This window comes from Diabrotica undecimpunctata, chromosome 1 (assembly GCF_040954645.1).
Source record: "Diabrotica undecimpunctata isolate CICGRU chromosome 1, icDiaUnde3, whole genome shotgun sequence".
NCBI lineage: Eukaryota > Metazoa > Arthropoda > Insecta > Coleoptera > Chrysomelidae > Diabrotica > Diabrotica undecimpunctata.
The window spans coordinates 22290189-22306460 of record NC_092803.1 but is presented as its reverse complement, the minus strand read 5'-3'; the positions used below and the strand labels follow the sequence as shown (position 1 = coordinate 22306460).

The 16272-nt window shown below is 28.9% G+C and overlaps 1 protein-coding gene across 1 annotated transcript in view; it reads left to right on the top strand.

Annotated features, from left to right (window-relative positions):
* Positions 1-706: 706 nt before the first annotated feature.
* LOC140446349 (ras-related and estrogen-regulated growth inhibitor) overlaps positions 707-16272 on the top strand; it is a 248757-nt gene continuing 233191 nt past the window's right edge. Inside the window, exon 1 of the mRNA XM_072538894.1 lies at positions 707-849. The gene's annotated coding sequence lies outside the window, so the exon portion shown is untranslated. The remainder of the gene's footprint in view (positions 850-16272) is intronic.

Genomic DNA, 16272 nt, shown 5'->3' with positions numbered 1-16272 from the left:
GGTCAGGAATATCATTTAACGACGCTATATTTTACAAAGAGGCAAGTGCAAGAGAAATCATTAGAATACAACAAGCCGATATATCTATGTTTTGTGGACCTTAAGATGGAATTTGACCAGGTCAAACTAATTAACCTTATCTACTTATTGTACTCAAGAGAGATACCTTTCGGAGTAATCAAAACAATCCAAAATATCTACCAAAATAACGCAATAAAAGTAAAAGTAGAAGAAGAGGTAATTGACCCTATTAAAGCTGGCAATGGGATAAGACAGGGGATTCTCTGAGTCATCTATTGTTCAACCTAATTATGGTTAAAATAATAAAAAAAAACAAAAAAAATACTCTTGACACAATATTATCCCGACATATATACCAAGTGTACTATTTATATATTTGGTATTAACGAAGACGAAAACCAAGTGAATGCTCGTAAGATGTATAGAATTGTAAAAAATGGGTTTAAACATACTCGTTTTTAACGACGAAGACATAAAAAGGTTAAGTAAAAGAATATCATAAAAAAACGTTCTTAGCAAAATAAACTACGATACAAATAGAGCTTCCTTGAGTAACAAAAAGACGTCCAAAGATTCCGAAATAACGTTAAGACGTTCCAAAATAACGCCTTGTACCTCTACCTCGACTCCTGTAGTAACCTATATTACAGAACAGACGGAAAACACTCAGTTTTCCTCGAGTTCGCGTATTTCCCTGACGATTCGCGCTGCGGTCCACTCACAGCGGATCTACACGTGCTTTTTTCGGATTCTGTATACGTAATATTTTGACAAGTTGAGTTTGAACGTGTGACTGGGAAATATCAAGATCTGTCTGCCATTCCGCAGGTTATATTTATTCTCTTTTATTGTTTTTTTTCTTTTTTGTGAGATTGCATGGATAAATATTTTAGAAAAGCTTTATGGATTAATTTATTGAACAAATTACGGCACCTGCCTGTAAACTATGTATATGTGACTATATGCGACAATAATAAATATCAACATTATAAACCATCACCTTTATCAATTCCACGTTCCACACTGTCTATTCTCTTTTTTATGTGTTCTTGTTATTCTTTCTGTTATTATTTACGTTTTTCTGTTTACAAATTTACATTTCTACTTTTATTTTTTCATGTTTGTCATTCTTCTTGTTCTCTTGCATTCCAATATTTTTTGAGATTTTTTTTACTTTTTTACCAAAAAACAGTTTTTATTTTTGTCTGCGATTGTATCTATATATTATGTGAATTGTAACATTTGCGCTTTGATATATGTATCTACGTTTTCCCTGATAGTACTTCTTCTAATTTCTTATTTATATTAAGCCTTTGTTTTTCAATCAGTTGGTTTTAATGACTTAATTTACCCCCTATAATATCACTTTTTGTTATTTTTAAATCCATTTGTATATTTATGACCTTATACTATACGCCAGTAAATGACGTTTTGGATTTTCCCTCGTCACGACGGACTTGCTTGAAAATTTGGATTTAGGTTCCTCTTACCCCCACTTTACTTTTGGACTTGAACCCAGGGTTGCTTTTACTTGGGGGGTAAAATTCACCCAGTTTTCTTCTTTTACTTGTTTTGAGTTCGTTATTGTTTCTCTTCCTTCTTCTCTATCCGTTTCTTGATATATTTCTTTGAAATACTTTGGCCATTTTTCTGCTTTTATAGCTATATTAGCTGTCCGTTTTCGGTTACCTAGTTTTAAGTACTGGTACAATGGTTTTGAGTTGTGTCTTTTATTTTCTGTTTCTATGTCGTTCATAATTTCTTCTACTTTTTGATTTTTTTTTCGATTTAAATAATTTCTTTTTCGTTTGCCTTTGATCTTTGTATTTTTCTAGTTAGTCTTCTTTGCTTGTGCTTAATCATTTAAATCTTGTTTTACTCTTTTCTTTCACTGCTAAGTTGCACACATCGTCAAACCAATTATTTCTTCTTTTATTTTGCATTGTTTCAACCACTTTCTCTGCTGTCTTGTTTATTACTTATTTGATTTTTTTTCACTGTTCCTTCATTTGTTGTTCTTGGAACTGCATCTCTGTATTTACTTCTTGTTCAAATCTTCGTCTTACTTCTTTGTCCTTCAATTTATCTTCGTCCCAGTTTCTTTGTGCTTTTTATTTTACATTTTGTAATCACTAGCATATGGTCCGAATGGAAGGTGGCCCTACTGTGAGATCTAACGTCATTTATCGATTGTTTGTGTGTGTTTTTAATCAGTACATGGTCTATTTGATTTCCCTCCAGACTTCCTGATCTCATCCATGTTATTTTGTTTATTTCTTTGTGTTTATATCTCGAGCTACTTATGTTCATGTTTAATGCTGCTGCTAAATTAGTATTTCTCCATTATTGTTGTCATGTATTAAGTTTGCACCTGCAACCTCGCTGAAGCAATTTTCTTTGCCTATTTGGGCGTTGAAATCTCCTATAAGGATTATTCATATCCTTGATTTCGTCTTTCATTATCCGGAAATGGATAAATTGACTAATTCTAAGCAACTTTTGTCCTATAGAGTATTTTCGCTTAGTCAATACTTTTTGAGTTATTTGCGAGTGAAAATGTTCATTTTTCAAAACATAAACCACGTTTTTCTCTCAAACTCAAAAAGTATTTTACCGAAAGAAATATTCTAAGCAAAAATGAAGTTTATAAAAAAAAATTCATATTGTAGGTACTTATGAAGTCTCTAGATGCAGTAGAAGCAGAGTTGTAGCTCATGAAAAGTAGGTTCTTATTTGTCAAATTGCAAATCGAATATTTCAACGTGAAATAACTAAAAATTAAGCACTTTTCGGGGAAAACTCATCAAAACTTTTTGAAAGTGTTTAAAAAAGTTTATTTTTTGTTTTTTTTTTAGGTTTCTATCGTCAAAGCTAAGCAAGTTACGCTCAAAATAAAGTTGGTCTTTTTTTTTGGTAAAAGATCGTGAAGATCACCCCTAATTATCACCCCAAATGAAATTAATCGTTATTGCTTTCAATTTACTTTATTTGTGTATTGTTTATATGATCTGTTAATTTAACCAGTTTAAAGTACTTATCTTGAAACAAATTTGATTTTAAAGTAAAATTTTTTTTTATTTTGAAAAAACTGCCTTTTTTCAAAACAACTTAAAAAGTATTAGTGATACGAAAATCTTGAACAGTGAAAAAATACAGTTTTTGCTTTTCTGAACCTTTTGGTTTTTCTTGTTGTTCTTTAAGACAAACATTGGTTAATATATGGCTGTTCAAAGTTTGCATACACTCGTGATTAGTGACTTGTTCAAGCCCTTTCAACTACAACCATTTTAAATATAAGGGCTTAAAAAATAATTTAAATGATCTTATTGCCCTTAAAAAACCCAAAAACAGAAATACCCACAGCCTCCTAAATTATACTTTTTTATTAAACTTCATAAACCTGATCACCCAATAAGACCTGTAGTTTCTTTTTATACAGCTCCGTCATATAAACTACCAAAAAAACTGTTAGAAATTATTTTAGAACACACTAAATTTTCACCTAAATTTACCGTAAAAAATACAATACAATTAGTTAATATACTCCATTCGCTTAGCTCGGGCATATTTTGACAGATTCATTGTCGGAAACCTACAACACAACAAACTACTATTGCAGACTCCTTTCTTTGAAAATAGAAGAATTATTCTAAATAGTGGAAGTTTATACTAAACCCATAACATTTTGGGTTCTATATATTTAAAATATATATTTTAGTTGTTATAATTTAACATAAACATTTATTATATATGGTGCAAACAAATAAATATTGATTGTCGGTAATTTGTTAAGTTCTATTTTATATACTATTTAGTTTGTTTACTATTAATATTGGCTATAAGTACGTGTGCTTGGTTGTATAGTTAGTAATTTCCAGCCACTTCGAGTCTGTCAAAAAGTAACTAACTTCGCAAAAAAATCATTACTAAATTCACTAGACAGCTCGGACTGGAGATAGCGAACCGAGTATAAAATAACATTTTCAATTACCTAACAACTCAAAATTAATTTCATTGACGTCAAAAACCTTTTTGCTAGTATTCCTCCTACAGAACTTTTGTTCTCGTAAAAGACCTTTAAGACCATAATATTACAAATCAAATCCTTACGTCTAAAATTTTACATCTTCTTGAAATTTGCATAAGCCAAGGACTACTTTGAATTTATTAATCAAATATACAAATAATAGTGCAGGACTTATAATGGATAATCCTCTAAGCCCATTGCTAATAGATATTTTTATGGACCATCTAGAAACAAAGATTTCAAAACATCCCATATTCAAACAGTTTTTGTATTGGTGGAGATACGTAGACGATGTACTGGTATGTTTTACAGGAACTAACAGACAACTTGATAAATTCTTATCGTATATTAATTCACTCCATAGTCATATTGAATTTACAATAGAAACAGAACATAATCAATCCATATTGACTGCCTACCAGAGTATGTTACATAGATTAATAGAATGTCAAAAAATAACTTCGAAATAGAACTGAATATCATTAAGCAAATAGCAGTAAACAATGGGTACAACGAACACACCATAAATAAAATTCTGTATCAAAAACTACATAAGAAAGCCCTGAAATTAGTATTTTTTCCACCAGAGAAAAACCCAGTACCTTTTGCTCGATTACATATATGTACAGGCAAGATATCAACAAAAATAGTTAAACACATAAAAAAGAAAGGAAAAACACCAGCTTTTAGGTGTATACAAACTTAAATGTGGCGACTGAACGACATATAGCAGAACATAAAAGAGCTTTCAATAATAGAAAAACATATTCTACGTACGCACTTCATCTTTTAGATCATAACCATTCTTTAAATGACGAATTTCAAATTCTTCACATTCGAAATAAAGGCCTTGCTATCTTCATTAAAATCTATGGAAATCAACAAATTAAAAAATATAGACATAATTCTGAATTACCAACTTGATACAAACAGTTCTCCCCCTTTCAACGTATTGAGTTAAAGACTATAAAGTGTACACATACATTAAAGACATAACAAAAATAGTCAGTTTTTGCAGTTTCTATAAAGCTGTTCAATAAATAAATTTTGCACTATTTTTGCCATTTTTTACGATTCTTATGAGATCAATATAATTTATTACTTTCATTGACCGGTCGTAGTGAAATTTTCATTGTTGGAGACCAGACTTCAAAACCTGTTACATGAAAATTCAATTACGAATACGATATGGATTGGCTGCATACGATAGCAGCACTCTTTCTCTTTAAAACATACCTTAATTTTTGTCTACAGGACACTCGGATCAAAAAATATTAAATTTTTACCATCGAGCTAATACAAATTTTATTGAGTATTGATTTCGCACGCGAAACTGACATTCAAAATCGCCGATCGCTTCAAGCGTTGTTTCTGAGAGATCGGTTCATTCTACAAAAAAAAGATGTTAATGAACATTTTTGTTGAAAATTATCTTAGCTACATTTTTTAATTAAAATATTTTTTTCTATGGCCTACAGATTCTTGGTAAATCGATTTTTTTTTTGCTTTCGCCCTCTACGTGGGGGGGTTTTAGGGGAAAGCCCGGGGGTAAAAGTGGTAAACTCTTTTGCATCTTTATTAACGTCCTAAAATTGACATTATCTGCAAATTTCAGCTTGTTTGTATGGTTTTTAGAGGATCTGTGGCATTTTCGTCTCTGACGACTGGAGTATATAGCTTAAAAGCTAATCGAGTTATAAGTAAAAAACCAATCACATATTTTAGGAGATATCAGAACAACGCGCATGCTGGACCATTATAAGTTACACATAATGTACTGTTAAGGCACAGACACAATTTCATCTATCCTTACAAATTAATAAGGGTTGTTTTTTAAGATGAAATAAAATAAATTTATAACATTTTGATTAAAAAAAATATTGTATTTATAGTCTTAATGAAAAAAAAAACTTCTACAACTCTTCGAATTTCTTCGCACGGGGTGGTTTTATAAGGGTAGAAATTATGTGGTTAAACATTAAAACAGCAAAGAAATCTATATTTAATGTCAATATATAATTAAATAATTCCAAATTGCTTGAATTTACAATTATGTGAGTTACAATAGAAATTGCCAGGTCTACCTTTATAAAAATGAAAAAATTATTTTGTAATCGTTATATTAGTATTCAGCTACGAACTAGAATGTTAAAATGCTATATATTCAGTACTTTGCTTTACGGTGTTGAGGCAAGGACTCTTAAACAGAGGAATGTTAAAAATCTTGAAAGCTTTGAGATGTGGTGCTACCACCGTATACTAAAAATAAGTTGGGTGAATAAAATTACAAATGAAGAGGTAATACGCAGAATAAATAACGATCCTGAAGTTATACTAAATATATAAAAAAAAAGAAAACTTGAATACTTAGGCCACCTGATGAGAGGACAAAAGTACACATTCCTACAAAATATAATGCAAGGAAAAATCCAAGGACGCAGAAATCCAGGCCGTAGAAGAATGTCCTGGATGAGAAATTTAAGAGAGTGGTTTGGCTGTACCACCAACGAATTATTCAAAACAGCAGTAAATAAAATTAGAATCGCCCTAATGATATCCAATCTCCGATAGGAGAGGCACTCAAAGAAGAAGAAGAGTTACAATGTCTAAAAAGGGTAGTTTAATAGGGGTAGTTTTCACCCCTAAAAAATAAAAAGCTACCAACGGCACAAGTCCAAAAATGAAGTTGGGGGTAAGTAGAACCTAAATCCAAATATTCATGCAATTCGGTGGTGACACCGACAATTATAGTTTATTGCCGTATTTCATATTCATTTACTGGCCTATCAGTTTTAACTGCTTTGTGATTATTAAAATACTTAGCATGATTTTATTATTCTTCATCCGTAGACTTCCTTTCATGTATTGTTATTGTAACAGTTAGGTATTACAAATATTTCTTGACGAATTATATATTTTTTTAGGCTGGCTGTCAACTATTCGTTTATACCTTTTTCTTTTCATTAAGTTCTCGATTTTCGCCGTCACGCTCGTTAAATAATTTTTATTCCTCCATAAATCATTTGTAACAAGATTTTCATACCAAAGTTTCTATTTTAATCTCTTACAGTTAATGCTTAGTACATTCCTGATGATTATATTTCAATTCATTCTATATTTTCTATACAGTTTTCTCAAGATAATTTTACATGAATAATTTGAATAATACATTGATAAATTTTAGCATAATATATAGGCAGGGTCGGTTCTAAAGTTTTGAGCGCCCCGGGCAAAACAAAATTTGGCGCCCTTTCATACATGAATATACAAATTTACTGCAAATTAAAAGCAAAATAGTAAAAAGAGGCAAACAATCAAAATAACACAATAAAGAAATGTGCAAAAATTTATTCATTTAAAAAATAATACAATAGTGATTACAATAGTGTAATACTTACACTATAAATGTTTGTATGTTTTCGTTCATATTTATTTTTTTTTGAAACTTCATTGTATATTGACAAAATTACCAAACTATTTAATCTTTCGTTTGTCACAAACTGCAACATTTAACCAATATTCTTAAAATGGTCCACAAATTTGTCATAATTGTGTATAGGTCGTTAATTTTTATATAATTGAGGATATATAATCTCTAAAGAAATGTTAACATTTTCATCAGGAATTAGGTTATTGAAAGATATAATTTCATTTTTTAAATCAGTACCATCAACATAAAATTTGTTCTTCTTCTTCTTCCTTCTTGTATGTTTCTTCTTCAATATTAGCCTCCTAAATTGTTTAAATTAAAGCACCATCTTTTTCTTGGCCTGCCAATACTTCTTCGTTCATTTGGTGACCTATCTCGGGCTATTCGTACTATTCTATCCTCTGCCATATTACTAATGTGTTCGTTCCACTCCTGTTTTTGTTTTGTCAATCATCCACTTATGTCTTCTATATTGCATGCTCTTCTTATGTTTTCGCTTCTCTCCCTATCCAACAGACTTTTCCCTGATATTCTTCGGAGTATTTTTATCTCTGTTGTTTCTAGTAGTCGTGTCGTTTTAGATGTGTCAGGTCTTGTCTCCGCCGTTTATGTTAATATAGGACTAATTGCTGCTTTATAGATTCTTGTTTTTGTGTCTTAGGTGTTTGTTCTTCTAGATTGTGTCATTAAGAAATCCCGCTCCTTTACTTGCTTTTAAGCTTTGTTGTCGTATTTTTTCTTCAACATCTCCGTAAATAGTTATAACTATTCCAAGATATCTAAACCTTGCTTTCTGCTTTATTATTTTCCTATCAATTTCGATTTTACATCGTAGTGGATGTTTTTTTCTGCTGATATTATCTATTATATATATTGTTTTTCCTAGCAGTTTTCCTAGTGTTAGTTTTTCATTTATCTTTACCTGTATTCGATTATGGAAGTAGATGTTTTCGATGGCTTGTATAATATTGATTGGTATGTTTCTTTTATACCGTAGGTGTAAGACGTCTTCGACTTGTTCATCCGATAAAGTTTTTAGTTTATTGATTTTGTTGGTTAAGACTTTTGTGGTAAGCTTAAGATTTTTTTTAGTCTTTTAAAAGCAAATATAAATTCATCCATCATTTGCGTAACTCATCATTATTTAGATTATTTTTTAAATTATGGAAAAAAAACATATAGCCTGAGGGTTATCATCATAAATTGTATTTATTAACTATCCTGATGTATTTTTGTACACTTGTATGTAAAAATAAGTTTATAGAAAGTGGAAAAGAACTGCTTGACAACATGGCATAACTACAATAGAAAAAATGTGAGATCAAACCTAGAAAGTCATTGTTTCATAACTTCTCAATGTTTTCTATGGGTTATTTGCTAGAATTAACAATCAAACTAACAACAAAATTTGACGGAATATCAATGAGACAACAAGCTGGTTTTAGATAGTAATTAAGCAGTGTTGACCATTTGCCAAAGGATGAAAATATTAATATAAACAACGTGAAATAATAAATAAACTTTGTGAAAATTTAGTAAACAGTAATTCTGTTTTATACATATTTTATTTGTTACATAAAAGTCAACGTATATCACGATTTAATTAAAGTTTTCTTTCCGTAATTCGCTAGTGAATAACGTTTAGCGTCCTTTTAAGCGTCCACAGCTACGTGAGGATAATCAAATGCTTCGTCAAACGTCACGAACATGCTTTAACCGTTGCCGTAAGTATGACCCTCTATGAAAAGGGCTTTAAAAGGATCTGCTACACACAATAAAAAGGTCGCTTGCAAATCGTCGGCTGAGTTTAAACGTCGAGAATTTGATGCTTGTAAAGTATAATTTAGAATAGAGTATATTGTGCAAGACAGCGTGGAAAATAGGTTATTTATCTATAAACAAGCTGAACCGACAGACGTTGTCCTGCCTTAGCTATGAATATTAAATTCGAACAGAAATCTATATATATATATATATATATATATATATATATATATATATATATATATATATATATATATATATATATATATATTGTTATGATGTGTTTTTTGTTTGAATGATGAGCAATGAGTATTTTTAATAATATAATATATAGGGTTTTTGTCGCGGTTCTCAAAGAATTAGCTTGTAAGTATTTTTTTTAAATTATCTTTATTATAACTATTATGAAACACACATATATATCTAACCTAGTCAATGTAAATTTAAAATAAACTATCTTTAAATTGATATTCTTATAAAACTAATTAAATTCTATAGACAATCTAAAATTTAAACAAACTATCTTCAAAATTGAAATTGTTATGACACTAACTAAATTATATTAACAAAATTTTGTACCTTTCTTTCACTGAATGCCTAAATGAACTAATTTCCACTAAGTATATAGATTCTAATCACCACTGAATGTCTTCGTACTTCAGTTATCCTTGTTTTTTGTGAAATTACTTTTTTCAATTATCAGCTTCTACCAATTTAAGATATATTTTTCTTCACCAGCATCTATACACCACCAACCAAACCAGCAAACAGCATTTATATTTATTCTTCTTTTCAATATACCAATATCTAATTATTATAAGTTGATTTATACTAATCTCCAACCATAATATAATTTAATTTCTTCCAATATACCTTTTTTTATCTTCAATAATTATTTGTGTATAATTATAAATGTGCATTAAATTATATGCATAATTTTTAATCTTCATTTAACTCACTATATTAAACTCAATGGACTATTTGTACTTGATTCACTGACTCTAACTAACTTTCATAATAAACTGCTTGACTTCTGACTAAAAAACTTAAAAACTTCTAAAAACTGCCATCTTGAATCCAAATCACGGGTATTTATATCTTTTGGACATTCTAGAACCATCTCGTAAGAGATCATGTTCCAATTTGTTCTATTTCATACTTGTATGAATTTTCTGGAACAAACCATTTCGCAAACATGGCCATCTCCGGAGATCCAGAGAATTCCATTCTTTTCTATTAATAATTTTGTTTACATTTAGGCTTTTCAGATCAGAATATATAATTAAATTAGTAACTTAACATTCTAATTTAATAAAATACACATTTCAAACAATATATTATTATAACCCACTTTATATTCGTAAATATTCTTAAACGTCACTTCAGAGTATAAATATCTGTCAATCTCCGAGAGTATTTTTGGTTGCCTAAGCACATGGCTCACTTACACATATTTACAATATTAAAATACAACTTTTTACAACTATCACATGCCAATTTATTAAAAATGCCCCCACATAAATATATTTTTATTAAATTCTCTAGTATATAACTCACTTAAAATAATTAAATACTTTTTATATCTAATATTATGTAGTATATAACTTATAAATTATTTTCTATAAACCCTAATTGTCACAATACCCCAAAAATAATATTTAAAATAAATAATTTACTTATTATTTTTTTAAATATTAATTTTCTTATACCTTATTAAATTTAATAAATTAATAATTCAATTTTTTTTTTTTTTTTTTTATTTAAAATGTGTTAAATACATCCCTGTTCGCTGTCTATATCAAAGCAGAGAACAACGGATCACAGTTCGGCTATTCTATGGTCAAACTGTCATGTCAAATGGAGAGAATAAAATATAACCTTAATTAAAAATATAATGGATATTGTGTTCTGTTTATTTATAGACAAAATCTAGGAATTATTTCCATTTAAAATAACTTTCATCAATTAAAATTGGTAAGTTTTACACTTTTTATAAAGACATTTACACAATCAATTCTGTATCTAACCCCAAATTATGATTTTTAGGGTACCAAACAATTTCCATATGTACAAAATTCAACAAGTATGATGTCAAATTTATTCACAACAAAGAAATCTACCATCTATCTATGAAATGGATCTATCAGTAAGTTATTAGTGTTATTATATTTGTGGTAAAGGTATAGAAATCATTATTCAATCTCTTCATGATATTGAAAAATGTCGTTGATATGAAATATGCCTCTTAGTCTGTTCTCTGCATCTATTAACACATAACTATTTAGTCCATTCTGATTTTCAATTGTATATGGACCTTCAAACATTGGTTGTAATTTCTTACAACGGTTTTCTTTAACATTACTTTTTCTAAGTGAACGAATTAACACTAGGTCTCCTTTTTGAAATGTGATTGGTTTTTTTATATTTCGATTTTGTCTTCTGATATATTTTTCAGCTTTCCTCCTAATTCGGTTATTCACTTTCTGCATTACTTGTTCTAACATATCCTGATTATATTCACTAATCCACTTTCTGTTTCCTATATGGCCAAACATTAAATATTCTGGTACTTCCTCTGTATTCAAATTATGTGTATTATTTAAAAAATACTCTACTTGTGGTATATGTTGCTGCCAAGTTTCGTGTTGATTTTGGCACAGTATCCTTAAATATTTTATAACTTCTTTAATATATCTTTCTGCAGGATTTGCCTGAGGATGTCTGATACTTGTAAAATGAATGTTGATTCCCTTTTTCTCACAAAATGCCCGAAATTTTTGGTTGTTAAAATATGTAGCATTATCTATTATGCAATTTCTAAATGGTCCTATTTCTTCGAAAAATTGATTAATATATAATTTTAATGTTTTAACATTTGTTCTGGAGCAGGGATATAGTTTAATAAATTTTGTATATAAATCAACTATCACTAGTATATGCTTTTTTCCTGTTGGACTGAGAACTAAATTTGAAATAAAATCCATGGAAACTGTATTTAGTTTTTCATATACAACATTAGATTTATATGTGTTCTGGTTTTTGAAATTCTTTTCTTTGTTTAGTTGACATATTGGGCATTGGGTAGTAATTTCTTTTGCTATACTTATGTCATTCTTTGCAAAATAATTGTTCCTAAATAGCATCCATAGCTTTCTTGAACCAATATGCATATAATTGTTATGTAAATTTTTCAATATTTTCTTTGCTAAAGTTCTAGTTATTACATATACTTCTATGCCATTTATTATTTTATAATATACTCCATCTTTCCTAAGGACTTTTTGTTTTTCACTCAAATTGATCTGATCTCTTATAATTTCTTCTTTAGAATATAATCCAGTACTTTCTACTAATTGATTTAATCCAATTTTTATTGTTCGCTGCCCTTTTTGTGATGTATTTTCTAACCTTGATAAAGCATCTGCCACTATATTGGATTTTCCAGAAATGTATTTGATTTCAAAGCAGTATTCACTAAGTATTAGACTCCACCGATGTATTCTACTGTTTCCATATTTGTTATTTAATATAGACGTTAAAGCTTGGTGATCTGTTTCTATTGTAAATTCATTACCCAACAAATAAAATCTTAATTTTGTGACACAGTGTATTATACTTGCTAGTTCTAATTCTGAAACCGAGTAACCCTTTTCATGTGGCTTTGTAATTCTTGAAATGAATTGTATTGGGTATTCGACCCCATCATGTATTTGTAATAATACCCCTGATAATCTCTCTATTGATGCATCTGTTCTTAATATGAATGGCTGTGTGTAGTCAGGATAGTATATTTTCAAATTTGACAGAAAAATGTTTTTAATCTCTTGGAATGCTAGTTCTCTTCTCTGATCCCATCTCCATTTTACACCTTTTCTCAGTAGTTCAAGTAATGGAATTTCTTTTATACTTAGATCTGGTATCATCCTTTTATAATAATTAATTATTCCAATAAATCCTCTTAAAGTTCTTAAATTGTGTGGTGTTTTATATTCCTGAATGACTTGTGTCCGTTCTGGATCCATTTCGATTCCCTTAGTGTTAAGTTTATAACCTAGATATATGACTTCTTTTTGAAAAAATGTACATTTTTCTTGATTTATTTTTAGTCCCACTTTGTCTAATCTATTTATTATAGTTTTTAGGTGTTTCTCATGATCTTCAGCCGTTTTAGAAAAAATTAATATATCATCAATGTAGTGAATTACAAAATGTTCATATTGATCCAAAATATCATGAAGACATCTACATAGAGCACTGCAAGATGATTGAAGTCCAAATGGTACTACTTTGAATTGATATACTACTCCATCTATCTGAAATCCTGTATACTGTCTACTTTTTCTTTCTAGAGGTATTAACCAGAAACTATGCTGTAAATCGATTTTAGTGAAAAATGACATTCCTGTAATTCTTCCTAATATTCCATCTATACTCATTGGTGCTTCAAATTGCTTTTCAGTAATCTTGTTAATATTCCTTGCATCCAAACATAACCTGATTTCACCTGATCTTTTACGCACTACTACTATGGGGTTAATAAAACATGTGTCTGCCTTCTCAATGATCCCATCTTCTAACATATTATTAATTGTTTTGTTTACTTCTTCTCTGTATTTATATGGTATTGGGTATGATTTTGTTTTAAAATCTTTTTCTTCTTTAACTTTTATACTATGGATATAATTTTGTGCAATTCTATTTTCTTTATTGACAAGTCCCTTGTGTTGCTGCAATATGGAAATGACTATTGATTTATATTCTTCAGGGCAATTTAAAACTTTCATCATATCTTCTTCTTTACAAATCACATTATTCTTCATTATGTACTCATTATTCCTTGCTTCCAATTTTACGCACTCCGCCTCGTAGGCATCCATCTGCTTAAAATTTCCATTCCTTAAATATTCACTACAATAATTATTCTTTACATTCTTTTGGGACATTTCCCTATCATCAAAATACATTTCTTCTTCATAAACATCATTATTTTCTTTTAATAATATCCTATCAATTCTTATTCCTTCTTCTACCTCATCTTTCTGCATAAATTTAATTATTTGCCCTTCCAAAGTTACCATTTTTTCTTCAAAATCTATCTTTACTTTCTTCTTTTCCAATTCATCATTTCCCATTAATATATCAACACATAAATCCTTGACAATAAATCCTTGCATATTAATTTCTTTATTAAGAATATTAATTTTAAAATTGGCTAGTTTATCAATTTCACCCAACTTCTTATTATTTGCACCAATAATCTTAATTTTTGGAATCTTTATTATATCTGATAATTTTAATGTATTAAAAATAAAATTCTCCGAGACTAAAGTACTTTCTGAACCAGTATCTATCATAATCTTAATCATTTTATTTTTGGCCAAAGCATTTATATAAATTAAATTAATAGATTCAATAATTTTCTCTTCATCTAAAGAAATAAATTCAGAAGGTTTTTCATAATAGCAATGGCCTAACTTGTAATTCAGAAAGTTTACTGCACAAAATTTTGATTATTAGAATTGTCAGATTGTATCTGACCACTTGGATCTGATGTACTATGTCTTTCCCTACTATGACTTCTACTCACATTTTCTTGCCTTGTACTATTTCGTTCCCTGTCTTCGCAGCTTCTATTCCTTCGAACACAATTTACCTGTCTGTTATAGTTAGGTCGCTCTGTATTTCTTCTATTATTAAAATCTTGTCTATTATTATTAGTACTGTTATTAAAATGTTGTCTATTATAATTAGTATTATTATTAAAATTTTGTCTATTATAACTAGTATTATTATTAAAGTTCTGTCTATTTGGATTAGTGTTAGTATTATTAAAATTTTGTAAATTATCACCATACCTAGTATTATTGTTATATGATTGTCTATATTGTTGATTATCATTTTTATTATATTGAAAAGTATTGTTGTTTTTTCTGTTGTTATTATTACTTGTCATATTGCCTCTTTGTATTCTTTGAATAAAATTAATAAAACTATCTATTGTTTGAATATTTTGTACAGTTACTGTTTGGACAACATCAGCATCAAAATGTCTAGATACATTTAAGACTGTTTCATCCTCTCTAAGTGGTGGTTCTAAATATTTTGCAACTGTTATCAATTTCAATGCATAATCTACCATATTTGATTTTAAATTTTGATTATACTTTCCAAAATATAGAATTTCTCTAAACTTTGCTTGCTCTAATTCACCCCAATAATAATTTAAAAATTTATTTTCAAATGTTTGAAAGTTATCTAAATCATTTTCAATACTAGCAAACCAAGTTGCTGCATTGTCATTTAATGTCATTCTAATATAATCTTTAATATCATTAATATTATTCACAAATCTTAATTTATGTTTTAAACTATTTATGTATACTCTAGGATGCAAATTTTTTATATTACCAGAGAATTTAATCCCAGTCTCATTTGTTAAATTTAAGTAAGGTCTCCCTATGTCTCTCATTTGTGAAATATCATCTATTCTCTGTTCCACATTTCTTATTTGATTACAATTTATTTGGATATTTTGTTGTATATCGTCTAATTTTTCTTCTGTGTTTCTCCTGTCTTCGTTAATTTTTACTTCTAAGTTACATTTCTGTAACTCTATTTTCTGTTCTATATCTATCTTATTATCTTGAATAATCCTCTTTACTTCTGTCCTCTCATTGTCTATCCTTTTCTTGTAGTCATTCCGTATACTTTTTATTTCATTTGCTACTTTTTTCTCTGCAGCTTCAAGTTTTTTATCCATTTGTTTTACAATTTTATTATTATTATCTTCTATTTTCTTTTCTAATTTTCTATAATTCTCTTCCAATTTCTGTTCCATTTTTTTCATGTCTTCTTTGACTTCTTTTGAATTCTCTTCCAATTTTTTCGTATTCTCTTCCATTTTCTGTTCCATTTTTTTCATGTCTTCTTTGATTTCTTTTGAATTCTCTTCCATTGTCTTGTTCATCTGCATCATTAATGACATCAAAGCTGCCATATTGACATTTTCCTCTCTTTCTGGATTCATTTC